The sequence below is a fragment of the Arachis hypogaea genome, chromosome 3, assembly GCF_003086295.3.
Source record: "Arachis hypogaea cultivar Tifrunner chromosome 3, arahy.Tifrunner.gnm2.J5K5, whole genome shotgun sequence".
Classification (NCBI taxonomy): domain Eukaryota; kingdom Viridiplantae; phylum Streptophyta; class Magnoliopsida; order Fabales; family Fabaceae; genus Arachis; species Arachis hypogaea.
The window spans coordinates 66,329,330-66,336,013 of record NC_092038.1 but is presented as its reverse complement, the minus strand read 5'-3'; positions in this window follow the sequence as shown (position 1 = coordinate 66,336,013).

Below are 6,684 nucleotides of genomic sequence, written 5' to 3'. Positions count from 1 at the left end.
TGGCCATTTGCTCAAATTGTTGCTGGATTTGCTGCTGCATTATCTTGTTCTGAGCTAGAATTGAATCCACTCCTTCCAACTCCATTACTCCTCTTCTTTGTGATGGTTGGCGTTGTCTTTGATGAGCAAAGAAATATTGGTTGTTAGCCTCCATATCAATGAGGTTTTGAGCTTCCTCTGTAGTTTTCATGAGTTGTAAAGAGCCTCCAGCTGAATGATCAAGTGCTTCTTGAGCCTTAAGAGTGAGCCCCTCATAGAAGTTCTGCAGCTTGTCCCACTCAGTGAACATCTCTGGTGGACATTTCCTCAATAGTGCCTTATATCTTTCCTATGCTTCATATAAATTTTCAGCCTCCATTTGAGTGAACGTCTGCACCTCAGTCTTCAATCTTAGGATCCTTTGAGGGGGATAAAATTTGGCAAGAAACTTGCTTACCAAGTCATCCCAAGTGTTGATGCTTTCTTTTGGAAAGGTCTCTAGCCATTGAGTGGCTTTATCTCTGAGAGAAAATGGAAAGAGCAACAACTTGTAGCTGTCAGGAGGCACACCATTGGTTTTCACAGTGTCACAGATTCTCAATAAGGTAGATAAATGTTGATTTGGGTCCTCCAAAGGTCCTCCTCCAAAAGAACAGTTGTTTTGAACCAAAGTGATGAGTTGTGGCTTTAGTTCAAAATTGTTTGCATTGACATTAGGAGTAAGAATGCTACTTCCACAGTGTCTTGCATTTGCAAATGTATATGAAGCCAGGACTCTTCTTTGCTGTTGGTTATTGTTGGCCCCTCCTCCTAGTTGATTGAGATTTGATGGATCTCCTTCCATTTCTTGGAATTCCTCCTCAGATTCTTCCTCTCCAATAACGTTCTTCCCTCTTTCAGCTCTTCTTATTCTTCGAAGAGTTCTTTGGTCAATTTCAGAGAGGACAGGGGAAGATCTTCCTGTACCTGACATACAAACACGCAGCAATAAACACTCAAATCCAGAAAACTATGAAACTTCAATCTGTAGCTAGAATGAAGTTTTACTTAGTTTAAGCAAAAATTCAAACAGTTAGTGTGTTAGTCAAAATTAAAATAACAGAAAAGAAAAAGTGCTTGATCTAGATCTCTACTTCACTTAATCATTGTCAATCTATTTCAATCCCCGGCAACGGCGCCAAAAACTTGATGTGTGGAAAACGATCCAACACAAAACTCACCGGCAAGTGTACCGGGTCGCATCAAGTAATAAAAACTCACGGGAGTGAGGTCGATCCCACAGGGATTGAAGGATTGAGCAATTTTAGTTTAGTGGTTGATTTAGTCAAGCGAATTAAGTTTTAGTTGAGTGGGTTGTATTTAACAGAAGCTAAATTGCTTGGAATGTAAAGGGAGAGGGAAAATTACAGTAAATTAAAGGACAGGAAAGTAAAATAGACTGAATCTTAAAGGACAAGAAATTAAATGACTGAAACTTAAAGTGCAAGAAATGTAAATTGCAGTAACTTAAATGGCAAGAAATGTAAATTGCTGGAATGTAAAAGGGATTTGAGGACTGGGATTGCAGAATCTAAGCAAAGTGAAATTGAATTGCCACAGTTAATAGAGCAGAAATTGAATTAGAAGCAATTAAAACTCAAACAGTAAAGAAATTAAGTGTAGCAAAGGTTCACAGAAGAACCGAAAGGAAATTGGGATCTCAGGACTCCAAAGACTAGGTAGCAAAGCCTAGATCTCAATTGCCTTCCTAGATCCAAGTTCTCAAAGCAATTGACAAGAAATTGAAGAAGAAGCAGTAAAGGAACTTAAATTGAACTCAATTATGTAGAAGAGGAATTAAAGAGATTTTGAATGGAGATTGAGACAGAATTTCCTCAATTCTTCACACCCAAAACTCAAAACAAGGAAATTAAGAAGGCCCAAGCAAGAACGAGGAAGAAGAGAGATCAATTCTCCTCCCCAATTCTCTGAAATCTTAGTGAAGACACCAAGAGAAGTTCCAAAGTGCAAAAATAAAATTCAAAGCTCAAAGAAAGTGCAAAATTCAAAAGTCAAGTAAAAAGTCCTAATTACATCAAACTAGCTCCTATTTATACACTTTCTATTCTTGGATTTTGGGATTTGGATGGGCTTTTGATTTGGTGAAGAAATGAATTAGATTGGATTTTTAATTCAATTTTTGGCCCAAAAACAATAGCTTCCAGGAGGCTCCCCTGCCCTTGTGGAGGGCAGGGCAGGATTTGGTGCTTGGTGCGTGCATGGTGCGGGCGTGGTGTGGCTTGGTGCGCAGGATGCTGCCCTGCCCTCGCGGAGGGCAGGGCAGAAAAAATTGGTGCGCCAGAATTGTGCTGTGGTGCGCTGCTGGTGCTGCCAGATGATGCCGTGGTGTGCCAGAATAGTGCCTTGGTGCGCCAGAATTGTGCCACAACAAAATGCTGCCCTGCCCTCACGGAGGGCAGGGCAGTGTTTCCACTTTGACGTCCCGAGTTCGAAACTTGGATGCTACACACGCTACCCATTTTCCTTGGCTTTCTTGGTACCAAAGTGAGGCTTAATTCCTTGCTTCCTCATGGTCCCGTGTTCAACTCTTGTGGCAAGCATTGTGGGCATTTTCCTTTGATTTTCTTCCCTTGGTGAGCCCGATACTGCCCTTGTGGAGGGCAGGGCAAGGTTTTGTTCTTCTTGATTCCAAGGCACAGATTTGTGCTCTTCCTTTGTAGTGGGCAGGGCAGAATTGCCTTTCATGCTTTGTTCCCTTATGTTGCCCTCCTAGAGGGCAGTGTGCCCTTGTGAAGGGCAATGCTTGCCCCCTTCTTTACATGCGGCACACTTCTCCTTCCTTTGACCACATTTTCTTCTCCTTGGGTCACGCTTTCTTAGGCCACGCTTTTCTCTTTTATTCTTTTCTTCACCTACAATAAACCAAAACAACCACTCCAAGTATCACTAAATTCACAAGGCTTATAAATCAATTAAAATTCAATTAAAATTAGCTTAAACCTCATGATTTAACATTAATTTCATGGTGGTTGTTTGATTTAAAGAAGTTATGTATTTTCACTCCAAATCACTTACTTAGGATGCAAGAAAGTGCATAAAGACTAATAAAACAAGTGAAATTAGCTTGAAAAATGGGTATATGATGACTTGTCATCAGGAAGCAGTAAATGAGAACGCAGATTCAACTTTCAATTCTTAGAAATTATGCAGAAGATGAACAAAGATGGATTTCAGATTAAAGATTGAAACAGAATTCCTCCAACCTCAATCCAAAATTTCAAAACAGCAATGAAAACTAAGAGAGAGAGCTCTCAAATCCTAATACTCCCTAGTGGAGCTAGCCTTCCCCTTTCCGAGCTCTAATTGATGCCTTTATATAGGCTTTACAAAATAAAAAATGAAAATGAAATTAAAACAAATTACAAAAATGAAAATCCTAATTTAATTGATCCATGTGCCTTTGAGTGATGATGTGGGCTTTGCTTACTTTGGATTTGAGGAGAAATGGGTTTGGTTGGCTTTGATTCAATTTGGTGAGGAATTGAATTAAATTGAATTTTGGCCCATATGTTGCTCCCAGGAGGCTGCCCTGCCCTTGTGGAGGGCAGGGCAGAAAATGGTGCATGCGTCCCTTGGTGCGTGCGTGTTGGTGCTGCAGGATGCTGCCCTGCCCTTGTTGAGGGTAGGGCAGAGTTTTTTGGTGCGCCAGATTCTGCTGCCCGTGCATGCTGATGCTGCCGAGACCCCCTTGGTGCGCCAGATTCTGCCCGCTGGCCGTGCACCACAAAATGCTGCCCTGCCCTCGCGGAGGGCAGGGCAGTGTTTCCAAAAGTGAAGTTCCAAGTTCGAAACTTGGTGGATGCACATGCTACTTCTTTTCCTTGGTTTTCTTGGCACCAAAGTAAGGCCTAGTTTCTTGCTTCCTCATGGTGCCGTGTTCGATTCTTGTGGCAAGCAATTGGGGGAACAATTTTCCTTGATTTTCCATGAAGAGCACGACATTGCCCTGCTCTCCAAGAGGGCAGGGCAGAAAATTGAGCGCTACTTTGTTTTGGAGTGAGGCTCCAGCTTCGAGCCTTGGTGAAAGCACTTTGGTTTATTTTCGCTTATTTTTGGCCCTTAAAGATGCCTCTCGTTCCTACCTCAATTGTATGCCAAATATGTACTGCTATATATCGTTGGAAAGCTCTGAATGTCAGCTTTCCAACGCAACTGGAAGCACATCAATTGGACGTTTGTAGCTCAAGTTATAACCCTTTGAAGGAGGCATGGTCATGCTGTGAGCGCCCAGATTTTACCTTAGCGAAAATTCTTGCTTCCATCCTCACTTTGCATCACGATATTGCCTTGCCCTTGGCAAGGGCAGGGCAGTGTGCGTGCTGGTTGCTCTCTCCTTTGATTTGGTCATGGGCCACGCTTTTAAAAGCGTGGCCTAAGGCTCCAAAGTGTGCTCCAACTTCAAAGTGTGTCCCAAAGCTCTTTTTTTCTCCTTTTTTTGTGCTTCTTTGCTTCTTTTTCTTCTTATTTCCTACAAGATTTATAAATTTAAAAGATCAAGGAAATATACCATTTAATCACAAAAGTATTCAATATTTAAGCACAATTCATCAATTTCTTGTATGAAAAAGCATTGAAAAATGGGTATATGATGACCTGTCATCACAACACCAAACTTAAACCTTGCTTGTCCCCAAGCAAGAAAAGAATCATGCAATAAAGATTGACAATCCAAGGTAAGAAGAATAGCAACTCAATGATCATGGTTAGCTAGTTTTCTAAGCATGCTACAATCACAAAAGAGATGTAAATGATTGATGCTTCTATCTAGCTCAATTTATGAAATCTTTCTCTTATATTTCTTCCTTGAAACAAGCTTTTGATTTCTTTTTTTTTTTTAGCTTCTCCTTTTGGGTGCTTTGCCCCATGAGTTAATAACAAAGCTACGACTTCTAAATGCTTTGTTTTCAAGTATTACCACTTGATACATAAGCACCACAAGCATTTAATTAGAGGACTTCATTAAGCTCATCATTTTTTTTCTTTTCTTGACTCTCTAATCATTGATGCTCAGAACCTTGAGCTTTGAGGGAGTGCTTTTGCACTTGAGCCTAGCCTTGACTTCTAAGTGTTTTGTTTTCAAGCATTTGGCTTGATACATAAACACCACAAGCACTTAGCAAATAAATTGCCATTGGTACTCAGAGCCTTCAGCTTTCTCATTCTTTCCCTTTTTCTTTTCTTGCTTTAATTGTATTTGCTTTTTCAAGGTTTTCATGATTTCAAAAGATTTCACAAAATGTACTAGATGAAAAACTTCAATTAAATAAAGTCCAATGCAATTGAGCAACAATCAATCATACTAGCTTTCCAATACTTGTATGCACATGCTAAATTCTTCTTTAATGCCTTGTTTGTTTATGATCATGATGCTTTACTGCTTTTGAACTCACAGAATTCAAGTTGGTAGTTATAATGCCACAGCAACATATTACAAATCAAGATTCAAGCTATGCTTTATTCATACACACATGTAAACAGAGAATATAAAGACAATCATGCAATTTAAAGTGCTGGAAACAAAGGAGAGGAAAAGGAACTTTACAACCTTGTAGTTCATTGATGAGCGGATAATTTATACGCTTTTTGGCATTGTTTTTAGTATGTTTTTAGTATGATCTAGTTAGTTTTTAGTATATTTTTATTAGTTTTTAGTTAAAATTCACTTTTCTGGACTTTACTATGAGTTTGTATGTTTTTCTGTGATTTCAGGTATTTTCTGGCTGAAATTGAGGGACCTGAGCAAAAATCTGATTCAGAGACTGAAAAGGACTGCAGATGCTGTTGAATTCTGACCTCTCTGCACTCGAAGTGGATTTTCTGGAGCTACAGAAGCCCAATTGGCGCGCTCTCAACGGCGTTGGAAAGTAGACATCCTGGGCTTTCCAGCAATATATGATAGTCCATACTTTACCCAAGATTTGATGGCCCAAACCGGCGTTCAAAGTCACCCTCAGAATTTCCAGCGTTAAACGCCGGAACTGGCACCAAAGTGGGAGTTAAACGCCCAAACTGGCATAAAAGCTGGCGTTTAACTCCAAGGAGAGTCTCTACACGAAAATGCATCAATGCTCAGCCCAAGCACACACCAAGTGGGCCCGGAAGTGGATTTTTATGTCATTTACTCATCTCTGTAAACCTTAGGCTACTAGTTTTCTATAAGTAGGACCTTTTACTATTGTATTTTCATCTTGGTTCTTCTGGTTCCCTCTCTGGGGCCGAAGCCAATGATCACACTATCACTTATGTATTTTCAACGGTGGAGTTTCTACACACCATAGATTAAGGTGTGGAGCTCTGCTGTACCTCGAGTATTAATGCAATTACTATTGTTCTTCTATTCAATTCCGCTTGTTCTTGTTCTAAGATATCACTTGTTCTTCAACTTGATGAATGTGATGATCCGTGACACTCATCATCATTCTCACCTATGAACGTGTGACTGACAACCACCTCCGTTCTACCTTCGATTGGGTGAATATCTCTTGGATTCCTGATACACGATGCATGGTTGATCGCCTGACAACCGAGTGCTCGCCTGACAAACGAGCCAGCCATTCCGTGAGATCAGAGTCTTCGTGGTATAGGCTAGAACTGATGGCGGCATTCAAGAGAATCCGGAAGGTCTAACCTTGTCTGTGGTATTCT